Source organism: Podarcis vaucheri (assembly GCF_965113315.1).
Source record: "Podarcis vaucheri genome assembly, chromosome: Z".
In the NCBI taxonomy this organism is placed as follows: domain Eukaryota; kingdom Metazoa; phylum Chordata; class Lepidosauria; order Squamata; family Lacertidae; genus Podarcis; species Podarcis vaucheri.
In genome coordinates, this window is record NC_138758.1 from 36,191,722 (window position 1) to 36,204,381 (window position 12,660).

At 48.5% G+C, this 12,660-nt stretch overlaps 1 protein-coding gene across 1 annotated transcript in view; it reads left to right on the forward strand.

The window, feature by feature from the left end:
• Window positions 1-6,351: 6,351 nt before the first annotated feature.
• The window catches only part of NCS1 (neuronal calcium sensor 1), a 65,339-nt gene continuing 59,030 nt past the window's right edge, over window positions 6,352-12,660 (forward strand). Inside the window, exon 1 of the mRNA XM_082207889.1 lies at window positions 6,352-6,580. The gene's annotated coding sequence lies outside the window, so the exon portion shown is untranslated. The remainder of the gene's footprint in view (window positions 6,581-12,660) is intronic.

Here is a 12,660-nt window from a genome sequence, read left to right on the forward strand (position 1 = left end):
TTCCATGATTCTATTATCCTTTTAATTATGCTTGTTTGAATATCCTGCTAAGTCTGTCCTGGGTTGCTCACCATTCTGCGACAATATGTGTGTCGATTATCCTTTGGTGTAATGTCTTCCTCCCCCCTCAAATGCCCTCATTTCAAGATGTTTGGCACACCTCCCTTCCTTCAGGCTGATAAGCGTCTTCATCTGTATTCCTGCCTGTCAGATATTTCGAACTAGGGCAGCACAGTTTTTAATCAATGCTTTTCAGTGGCAGTGTTAAGAACCTCCCCCACCTTCCCTTCTGTCTCTTACTTTCCCTTCTGCCCTGTTTGGTGAATTTCTGCATTTGGAAATAAGATTGTAAGAAGTGCCTGTTGGATCAGGCCTGGTGGGCTGATGGGAACTGGAGTTCTACAACAGAGAGAGAGAATCGCCTCTGATCTAAGGAGAGGCGTTCCCTTCAAGGAGCTAAAGGCAGCATACATTATGCTCCACCTCATTAAATCACAGAACAGACTTCTCACGTCCTGGTGGGATGACCTTGCTCACCCAGGCTGGCCACTGGATCCTCCTGAACAGGAAAAAACAAAGTAGGACTTCAACTGCTTGAGTGACAAGATGTGACACCTGATTTTCTTGGATCGTGGAGATTTAGATAATGGTTAGAAGAGACTGGGCACATAAAGGTAAACGTAACGGTAAAGGGACCCCTGACCATTAGGTCCAGTCGTGACTGACTCTGGGGTTGTGGCGCTCATCTCACTTTATTGGCCGAGGGAGCCGGCCTACCGCTTCCGGGTCATGTGGCCAGCATGACTAAGCAGCGCACAGAAACACCGTTTACCTTCCCGCCGGAGCAGTACCTATTTATCTACTTGCACTTTGACATGCTTTCGAACTGCTAGGTTGGCAGGAGCAGGGACCGAGCAACGGGAGCTCACCCCATCGCGGGGATTCGAACCGCTGACCTTCTGATCGGCAAGTCCTAGGCTCTGTGGTTTAACCCACAGTGCCACCCGTGCTTATTTACACAGCCTGTAGTTAAACTATGGAACTCACTCCCATGCAGGGGTTCCAATAAAATATTGGGGGACCCACGGAAGCCCTACCCAACATAATCACATGACGCAATGCAAAGACACAGTGCATAGACACAAATATTTTATTGGGGGAGCGAAGGCACCTCGGTTCCTAGGAGTTGGCTCCTCTGCTCCCACAGAGCAGACCACCAACATGGATGACCACCAGACAGTTATGACCACCAACATGGATGGCTTTAAACGAGAAGGCTATTGATGGCTACTAGCCGTTATGGCTTTTCTCTGCCTCCGCAGTTGCAGGCAGCAATGCTTCTGAATACTAGTTGCTGGAAACCACAGGAGGGGAGGGTGTACTTGCACTTGAATCCTGCTTGTGGGTTTCCCACAGGCATCTGATTGGCCACACAGAGCAGGATGCTGGAGTTGGAGGGCCACTGGCCTTTACCCAGCAGGTGGCTCTTACTGTTTCTCAACCCCAATGTAGATAGACAATCCTGAGCTAGATGGACTCAATGAGTCTCAAAGAGGCCTGCATTCTGCACCACTTTTGCTTCTCGTCTCACCACAAGCTTTTTCTAACCCGCCTGCCACCCACCTGGAGTCACGAGTCATTGCAACAATGCGATGGCACATTGTGTCATGAGATGACACATGACACAGCTGGCTGTCAAATGCTTCAGATTACGAGTCAGAATATTGGCAGGTGGTAAATTTCACAAGAGCCTTGATTACTGAATTACAAGGAAGGACATTAGACGTTCCCAGAAGTTAGAATTGATCAGGGAGGGAAATGTATGTACTTTACTCTGAAGTCGCGCAACAGCAATATGAGGTCTCAGTCCTTTGGATCTGACATTAGCATAATTGCTCCTTGGGTTGAACCTGTTGAATATTACTCTTTAGATAGTGTCATTAATGCGAGCAGAAACCTACAGAGGAGGACAGGGCCAGGTCCGTACCATCATTAGCTTAACAATCAAGCTTTGACTAGCTTTGAAAAGGCTCATAAAAAAGCAACAAAAAATAGAATCTGCCCACATGACTCTGACACAGAAACATTGCACATGCACTATGTAAAATAATAATGAACGTTCTCGCGAGGAAGCTGATAAAATGTGGGTTGAACAAGGTAACCATTTGGTGGATTTGTAGCTGGGCTGACTGACCGAACCCAAAGAGTGCCCATTAATGGTTCCTCATAATCTTGCAAAAAAATGACAAGTGGGGTGCTGCAGGGTTCTGTCCTGGGCCCATTGTTGTTCAACATCTTTATAAATGACTTGGATGAAGGAATTGAGGGGATGGTCATCAAATTTGCAGAGACACCAAACTGGGAGGGGTAACTAATGCCGCGGAAGACAGAATCAGAATTCAAAATGACCTTAACGGATTGGAGAACTGGGCGCAAGCTAACAAAATGAATTTCAATAGGGACAAACATAAAGTTTTGCACTTAAACAGGAAGAACCATCCAGATGCACAAATATAGGATGGGGGACACCTGGCTTGCTAGCAGTACATGTGAAAAGGATCTATGGGTCTTGGTGGACCACAAGCTTAACATGCGTCAACAGTGTGATGCGACAGCAAAAAAAGGCTAATGCTATTCTAGGCTTCATCAACAGCATTATAGTGTCCAGATCAAGGGAAGTAATAGTATAACTTTATTCTGAATGTCAGTCAGACCACACTTGGAATACTGTGTCCAATTCTGGGATGTTGACAAGCTGGAACGTGTGCAGAGGAGGGCAACCAAGATGACTAAGGGTCTGGAAACTAAGCCTTATGAGGAGCGCTTGAAGGAGCTGGGTATGTTTAGCCTGGAAAAGAGGAGACTGAGAGGAGATATGATAGCCATCTCTAAATATCTTAAGGGCTGTCACATGGAGGAGGGAACATGCTTGTTTTCCCCTGCTCTGGAGGGTAGGACTCGAACCAATGTCTTCAAGTTGCAAGAAAGGAGATTCTGACTGATCGTTTGGAAAAACTTTCTGGCAGTAAGAGCTGGCAGTAAGAGCAGTGGAACAGACTCCCACAAGAGGTAATGGACTCTCCCTTGGAAGTTTTTAAACAGAGGTTGGATGGCCATCTGTCAGGGAGGCTTTAGTTGAGATTCCTGCATTAAGGCAGTTGGACTAGATGACCCCTGGGGTCCCTTCCAACTCTACAGTTCTATGATTCTACCCCTCTTCTCTCCACCCCCTCCACCCCTCTCTTCTCTCCCAACCTGATACTGTATACAACATTTAAGCCTCACATCAAATATAACTTGATCTGTAGAAAGACACTATGAACTGAAAGCAGAAATGCTGTATGTACTTTTGTAAACCAAGAAAATCTTCAATACAAACATGGTCAAGGGGATGGGGTGACCCAATGAGGAAATGTTCCAGCATTTGGGGCCTTCTTAGTTTAGAGAAAGAGGCATGATTGAAATTATGCATGGTATGCAGGAAGTGGACAGAGAGCAGTTTTTCTTCCTTTCTTATACAGTGGTACCTCTGGATGTGAATGGGATCCATTCCAGAGCCCTGTTTGCATCCTGAAGCGAACGCAACCTGTGTCCGCATGTCTGCGGGTCGCGATTCGCCGCTTCTGTGCATGCACGTGACATAATTTTGAACATGTGTGTATGTGCGAGCGGCGAAACCCGGAAGTAATGCACTCTGTTACTTCTGAGTTGCTGTGGATCGTAACCTGAAAACACTCAACCTGAAGCACATTTAACCCAAGGTATGACTGTATACGATTTGGGGGTGTCCAAAGAAGCTGAATGTTTGAAGACTCAGGACAGACAAAATAAAGCATTTCTTCAAGTCCCTGCTTGGGCATCACCTATTTTGATGAGCCTGGGATAGAGTCAGTAGAGCATGAGACTGAATCTCAGGGTTGTGAGTTGGAGCCCCACCTTGAGAAAAAGATTTCTGCATTGCTGGGGGTTGGACAAAATGACCCTTGTGATACCTTCCAGCGTTGTGTTCCTATGCAGCACATGGGTAAACTACGAAACTTGTTCCTGCAAGCGCCAATTATGGCCACCAACTTGGATGGCTTTAAAAAAATTCACGGAGGAGAAGAGGCTATCAGTGGTTGCTAGTAACAGATACCAGTTGCTGGAAGCCACAGGAAGGGAGAGTGGGTCCTACTTGTGGGTTTCTCATTGGGGCATCTGGTCAGCCACTGTGAGAACAGATAGGCCAGTGGCCTGGCCCAGGAGCCTCTTCTTATGTTCTTAATTTAAAATTCAGGGCAAGGGGGATATGGAGGAAATGGGTTTGTGCCACACCAATGTTCTGGGGGACAGTTCCCAGAGGAAGGGGTGACAATATAAAGAGTACAGTTTCTCTTAAGGCAGCAGAAGGTCTTTGGGATGCCTGGAGGTACAATAACATTGCAAAAGAGGCGAACTCTGCCAGTGTTGTCCTTGGCTTCTTCCCGGAGGCCAGGAAGGGCTGCCGAAGGCGTCTCTGGCTGCTGTGGTCTGGAACTGAATCATCTGGGGCAATCCTAAAATAGCCCTCCTGTGAGGTTGTGCCTTGCCAGTCAAGGAGTGGATCAATGGTGTGTCTGCAGATTGGAGACTGGAGGGAGCTTTCAACGGGCAAAGGAACCGCTTCTCAAAAAAATCAGGGGGCAGCAAAAACAGCCTTTGCGTATTGCCCTGAAGGCTCAGCTGGCATGGTTTTCAAGTGCATCCTTGAGATCATAGATTCATAGAATTCTAGAGCTGGAAGGATCCCAAAGGGCCATCGAGTCCTTTGCAAAGCAGGACTATCTATATGCCCAGCCCATCGTTTAGCTGCTCCTGCTCAACAGCACTGCCCTAACTCATCAGCTGCCCACCCAAAGAGTACTTTGAGAGATATGGTTGGGACCTGCCACAAAATGTTGCAGTGGGTGTTCCTCTTCAGGGAACCAGTCAACCAACTATGCCCTCTTTCAATATATGCTATTCTGTCAGTTCTCCCACATGCCCAGTTCAGCTCTCCATTCTCCCATTCACAAGTGCTTCATAATCAATGAATACTTAGTACACTCAGTCCTCATTGGGCTGTCTGTCTGTCTTTTTATTTATTTTATTTTATTTTATTTGTTAGGCCTTATTATGAATGCCAAAGGCATTGTTTTAAAAACGTTGCTGCATTATGTAACTTCATGTTATTCTTTTCCCCCATGAGTTGCCTTGAGCATTGTTTTTGACTGAAAGGCAGTACAGTGGTACCTTAGGTTAAGAACTTAATTCGTTCTGGAGGTCCAATCTTAACCTGAAACTGTTCTTAACCTGAAGCACCACTTTAGCTAATGGGGCCTCCCGCTGCCACTGCCATGCGATTTCTGTTCTCATCCTGAAGCAAAGTTCTTAACCTGAGGCACTATTTCTGGGTTAGCGGAGTCTGTAACCTGAAGAGTCTGTAACCTGAAGCGTCTGTAACTTGAGGTACCACTGTATACAAATCAGTGGTGTTGTTTCCTTTGGAGTATCTATGGGAAGAGGTTGTTGGACTAGATGGTCCCCCTTTGGCCTGATCCAGCTGCAAGGCTCTTATTTATTATTTACTTATTGCAATCATATCCCACCTTTCCTCCAAGGAGATCAAGGTGGTGCCTGTGATTCCCCTTCCTCCCCATTTCATCATCACCACAACCCTGCAAGGTAGTATATGCCAAGAGAAAGTAACTGTCCCCAAGGTCTCCCAGGTCCTAGTCCCATGCTCTAACCACTGCACCATTCTGCCTCTCTTCTTAGGGTCCTACTGTCTCCTTGGGATGAGGCAGGTGAGAAATCTGAACCACACAGGTATTTTATTTTTCAATAAACATCTATTCAAAAGTAACAATACATCTTTGTCCACTGCTATGCTATCACAGAATGATCACTCCAATCCTCAATCCCGCATCACTGTCATGTTGGCTTGTCGAATACCCTCAATAGGAACCTAACTATCGATCTGGTTTGCTAGACATTTTCAGTCAATATATCCCCTCCACAGACACCTCTGTGATGATGATGACATTAAAATACACCCTGTTCTTCTTCAATAAAAGAGAAAAAAGGAGACCAAATCAGGTAATTTAACATTGCAAATCTATTGCGGAATAAGCCGTGTTAAAGGCTGCACTGCTAAATCAAATCCGCATTTACTTTGACTATGACTGGAGTCCGTTTGACTGCCGCGGACCTTCCTGCTGATCATTCCACAAAGCCTATCTCTTTGCTTACTCAATTCCTCCCGAATTAAGGGGCCACTCGGGGGAAGCCGCGATCCTCAGCGAAGCGCGTTTGCAGAGTGGCGGGGTGGTGGTGGTGGGGAGTTAAGCAGTCCAGCTCTTACTAGCGAAGCGGCTTCACCCCTGACTCGCGAGAAAGCCTCCCACGCTACCCCAGATCCTAGAAAGCGGAGTGGGCGAATTCGGATTGGCGCGTCGCCTTTTGGGAGCGGAGCCAATTCGGAGCCGCAGCGCGTCCCCCCCCCCCACTCCGCTGCGCGGCCTCCTCCTCCTCCAGCCACGCCGAGGTTTCCCGGCAGCGGCAGCCGAGACCTTCCGCAGCGGTGAGTAGCCCAAGCGGGCTTCGATCGGGATACACGTGGCGCCTCCTTCTGCGCCTGCACCCCCCTCCCTTCCCAGCCCGCATTCTTGAATGGGAGCCCATTTGCCAAGGCTTTCCTCCATCAGAGGCTGGGAATCTCACTTGGTTGCATTGTCTTACCCGGAGCCAGTACTGTCTGCACTGGCCGGCATCAGGGGCTCACCAGGGTTTCAGGCAGTGTGTCTTTTCCGAGCCCTAACTGGAGATGCCAGTGATTGAACCTGGGACCTTACGCATGCAGTTGCTTGACCGCTGAGCTATGGCCTTTCCCGTAAAAACAAAGCAAGATTCTAGTCCTCATCATTCTTAGTAAAGAGCTGGGTTCCACAGGAAGCTGCTTCTTTCATAGCTGGGACATTCTGCATGCAAAGCAGATGCTCCAACACTGAGCTATGGGTCCTGCGTTATCCTGAGTAAGGTCACTGGTTCACCTAGCTCAGCATTTTATACACTGGTTGGCAGCTGCAGCTCTCCACAGTTTGGTTTTTTTGGGGGGGGCAGGCAGGGACCCCTCAGCCCTACTGGAGATGCTAGTTAATTTGGGACATATGCTGAGAGTGCAGGGAAGGGAATCGTCCTTATAATCTTATTATATAAGCTACTTTGAAAGCACAAACAATGCCATTTTCCAAAGCCATCCTTTTAAGAGACTGTCTTGAGTGCATTCTGCTTCCTGCATCTGTAATTGGGAGGTAGTGACTAAATTGTGCATCTGAAGCGCCGCCTTTTGACCTAAAATGCCTTGTATCATCACTGGCAAAAGGGGGTTGCAAGCTGGATCCACATTTCGTGTGCCTTTGGAAGAGAGACATTTGGTGGCCACGGTTACCAGAGTGGGAGTTGGGACAGCTCTGATGCCCGTGGCCAGTGGCATAGCGTGGGGGGTGCAGTGGGGCCCGGCCGCACCGGGCGCAACATCTGGGGGGGCGCTCACACTCGCAGCTGTGTGCCCCTACCTGGCTCACTCACTCTCACTGCAGTGCTGGCTGTGTGAATCCGATCCGGGCCGCTGGGTCATCGCCCACTGTGGAGGGGGTGGGTGCCAGGCGTGCGGTGCGGAGAGAGAACGAGGGACTATCTGGGGGAGGGACAGTGCAGCGGCCGCCCAGCGCAGCGCTGAGCGCGGGAGAGAACCACACCAGACCAGACCAGGCAGCAGCAAGAAGAAGCTGGCAGCGGCGGCAGGTTAGGGGGCGCAAATTACTTGCCTTGTCCCGGGTTGGTAAAGGTAAAGGTACCCCTGCCCTTACGGGCCAGTCTTGACAGACTCTGGGGTTTGTGCGCCCATCTCACATTTATTGGCCGGGGGCCAGCGCTGTCCGGAGACACTTCCGGGTCACGTGGCCAGCGTGACAACGCTGCTCTGGCGAGCCAGAGCCGCACACGGAACGCCGTTTACCTTCCCGCTGGTAAGCGGTACCTATTTATCTACTTGCCCCCGGGGGTGCTTTCGAACTGCTAGGTTGGCAGGCGCTGGGACCGAGCAGCGGGAGCGCACCCCGCCGCGGGGATTCGAACTGCCGACCTTTCGATCGGCAAGCCCTAGGCGCTGAGGCTTTAGCCCACAGCGTCCACCCGTGTCCCGGGTTAGGGGGCGCAAATTACTTGCCGGGTGCTGACAGCCCATGCTACGCCGCTGCCCGTGGCAGGTGCATGGTCTACCAGTGGGATGTTCTGCACATAAGAGCATAGCTCCAGTGCTCAGAAGCTTTTTCCGAATGCCCATGCATTACCCGGCCACGTTCAAGGTTCTTGTATTAATTAATTGTATTTACAACAGAGCTCAAAGTGGTGTACATGGCCCTCTTGATCTCCATATTAACCTTGTGTGGTAAGCTAGGCTGAGTTGGCAACTGGCCCAATTTCACTCAGTGAACTTCATAGTCGCATGAATATTTGGACCTCAGACTCCCAGGTTCTAGTCTGAGACACCAATCACAAGACCACACTGGCTCCCTATAATATCCTGGTGTATATCATTCCCTTCCTAACTTTAAGAGATATATGAAACCTTAATTTACAAGACCCTTAACTACTTGGGTCTGGGATACACTAAGGACTGCCTGATCCCTCATATCTGTGCCCAGTCAGTGGAGGAGACACTGCTGATGGTTCCCCGTGGCCCAGATGCACAGCTTGTTTCCACCAGGAGCTGTGTGTTCAGTATCTACAGAGCTCCCGCTTGAATTCCGTTCTGTTGAATATCCAGTGTTTATGACCTTATTAAATTAAATCTTTATTTTTATGGTCAATGACCAGCACAGAGCCCCTTATCTGTTTTGGCGGGGCATGGTCATCACACCTGTAATGGAGAATGCCATTCTGGAATTAATAGGTGCCTGGATTAAAACTGTTATCTTCTGTTAAATATTGGGTAGACATAGCAGACGACACAGCGATTTCTCCAAAGCAGCTCTTTATTTGTAAGCTGTAACATAACTGAACAGCAAACAGCTCAGCCGGCCTGCTTTTATAGGCAGCCGGCTGTCAACATTGTAGCAACAACAACCCAGGGTTTCCCGCGTAAAATAGCTGACGTAGACCTGAGTGAAAACTACATACACAATACTCCTGGTGGCCAGGGTGAGAACTTCAATACATAACATCTTCATTTCTTGCCAAAGGTTTTAAAGGTAACATCTCAACACTGGCAGAGGAAGAGGAGTGCGAGGGGAACACACTGCCCCCGGCAGCGTGACCCTGGTGGGGTGCCATCATGGCTGCCCCCCTGCCTGTGCCGGGTGCCACACCCCCAGGACGCGTGCCATGCCCCTGTGGGGGGTGCACCACACCCACAGGATGTGCTCCATGCCCCCGGGACGCACACAAGCCCCGCCCCCTCCTGCTCTCTGCCCACCCGGTGCTGGAGCACAAGCTCCGCCACTGCATCTCAAGGGAGAAACAAGAGCTGTTTAACTCCTAGGTTTGACTTAGTGGGAGATGTAAGTTGGAAGAGATCATCAGCTGTCTGATCAACTCAGTAACTGGCCCAAGGTCAGCCAGCGAGCCTCATGGCTTAAATAAATAAATTTATTTCACAATGAGGACTAGGAACTTGAAAGAATGCCAGGCTTCCCAGCACAACAGTGTTGCATTCCTCAGGAGACTTGGACCCACCTCCAGTTTCTCCATCCTTAGCTTTGGACTATTGAAGTAGCTGCTTTGGAGGGGCTTTTATTGTTTTCAAGCATCAAAATGTTCTCTCTCCTTCTCTGTTTCACTCTTAGCCTTGCCGCGCCCCAGAGGTGACAAATCTATACATGCGCATTTTCGCACTAGCAGCTTGCAATATGGTGAACAGAAGGTGTGTGGCCGTATGTTGCCAACAGTCACTTAATGAGCAGGATGAGTGTTTGTATGTGAATAGGAAGCTCAGTGCAGCCCCTGCCGGGTTTCAAATATCTTTATGTTGCTTTTGGGGTTGTGTGGTGTTGCTACTCAGGAAAAAAATAATAAATATCTGGCATCCTTCCCGATTACATTGCAGTTATCATGCGAGAGGAGAGAGAGGTAACAAGAGCCGTAGAAATTTGAGACCGGAGGCTTCATCCCAGAGCTGGCTGTAGTCCGTATAGTGACTTGGAATCTGAACCGGTGCATCTGCAAGATTTTATTTTCAATGCTTTATTTATTTAAATGCTTGTTGTAGCCCGTCCCCTCTCCAAATGTTTCAGAGTGGGGGGCACCTAACAATTAAAACAATACATGCATCCACCTGCAATGTCAGGAGTGGATAAAAAGCAGAAGTAGTTTTAAAAGCCAAGCAATGGTCATTTAAAAATGCAACAGTGAAATTAACCATGACTTTGGAAGCTAGAATAAATAACCAGGTTTCAACCTGGTGCTGGGGAGAACGCAAAGTTGGCACCTGGTGGATCTCTGGACAAAGGCATTTCACTCAGTGGTAGAGCATCTGCTTTGCATGCAGGAGGTCCTGAGTTCAACCCCCAGCATCTCCAAGTAGGGCTGCAGAAAGGCTTCAGCCTGACACATTGGAGAGCCACCGCAGTAAGTGTGGATAGCACTGAAACAGATGAACCAAGCGTCCGACTCCATGTAAGGCACCTTCCTATGCTCATATTTAAATCAGCCCTTTATTCAGAAACATGAGATCTAGAATCTTGTCCCACGTTCAATTATTGGCATCTCCAGGTAGGACTGGGAATGTCCCCAAAGAGCTGCTGTCAGTCAGTGTAGACAGTTCTGAGTTAGTTTTTCCACCTTAAGGCATAATATTAATAAAGGCAACCACAAGGCCTTTAATTTGTGACGATAGTGATAATAATAATTGACACATTCATGCTGTGATTCCAGGGGTTGGACTAGATGACGCTTTGGGTCTCTTTGCAGTTCTGTACTATTTAGGTTGTGCTGTCCATCCCTTGTGCATCTAGGCTTCAAAACGCCTGATGCTGCCAGTTTTGCTTCCTGGCGTTACGAATGAACCAAATCCTGTAATTAGGAAGGGGGAGCAAATCAGCCTTGACTTGTGCTGTTTCTGGTGACTTTCATGCTCTGGCCACATGATCTCGGAGGCAGGGCAGGTTTTAAAATAGAACCAAATCAGTTTGCATCTTCTCTCTCTTTTGGCATCAAGTCAGTTGATGCACTGTGGGCAGCAGGCAGGTCAGGACCTTGTCTCTGCCTGCCTGGTTCTGGCAAAACCAAAATGAAACATTGCACCAGAGGAAACCTAAAATTCTGTGACCTGCATAGAAAATGACACAGCATGATTCTGCAAATGTGCAGAGGGTGAGAAGTTTTATTCCTGATTCTCAGCCACCTCTGCCTCTGTATGTGGCAAAAGCAGAATAGGATGGGTCTCCAAGGGTGGCTAGACTTTTTTTTTTACCCTAGACCAAGTCTGCAGGGGTGAGTGCCAGTGTGGTGTAATGGTTAGCGTGTCTGACTGTGACCTGGGAGACCAGTGTTCAAATCCTCCCCCTTGGCCATGAAGTTCATTGGGTGACCTTGGGTCACAGTCATCGCCTCTCAACCTGACCTACTTCACTGGTTTGTTGTGAGGATGAAATGGGGAGCAGGGAGAACCATGTATGCCACATCAAACTCATTGGAAGGAAGATGGGGTGTGAATGCAAAAAATAAAATAAGAAAAAAGCCCTGCTTGATCCAGCCCAGCATCCTCTTCTCGCAGTGGCCCACCAGATGCCCCCAAAAATGCCTCAGTCTGTTCCCAACCTTGATTGCTTGATTGGCCCAGCAGACTTCGATCAGCTTTTACCTCCAACCTTTACTTTTCCTGTCTCCTTGGACCAGAACATGATGCATCAGGTGTTAGGCACTTTTCCATGAAAGTGCCAAATCTCTGTGTATGCTTGCACACTCATGTCATGTGAGACCTCTATAGCACTACATATTCTAAACCACTGAGCCTAGGGCTTGCCGATCAGAAGGTCAGTGGTTTGAATCCCTGTGACAGGATGAGCTCCCGTTGCTTGGTCCCTGCTCCTGTCCACCTAGCAGTTCAAAAGTACTTCAAGGTGCAAGTAGATAAATAGGTACCGCTCTGGCGGGAAGGTAAACGGCATTTCCGTGCACTGCTCTGGTTCGCCAGAAGCGGCTTAGTCATGCTGGCCACATGACCTGGAAGCTGTACGCCAGCTCCCTTGGCCAATAAAGCAAGATGAGTGCCGCAACCCCAGAGTCGGTCACGACTGGACCTAATGGTCAGGGGTCCCTTTACCTTTACCTTTACGCAAAGCAGATACTCTATCACTCACTTACAACACTTCCTTAAAATTAAGATCTTAGTCCTCATGGCTCTGAATAAGGGGCTTATTTAAACAAAAACATATCCTGAATCAGTCTGTTGGTCCATCTGGCAGGCATCTTCCTCTCTTGGGTTTCAGGTAAGATTGAACCTGGGACCTTCTGTAGGAGATGCTTTACTGCTGGGCTACCCTTAAAGTAAGGTTCTGATTGAAAGCCTGGTTTAAATCAGAACACAGGAAGCTGCCCTTTTCTGAATCAGACCATTAAGCCCACCTAGCTTGGTATTGCCCACACTGACTGGCAGCAGCA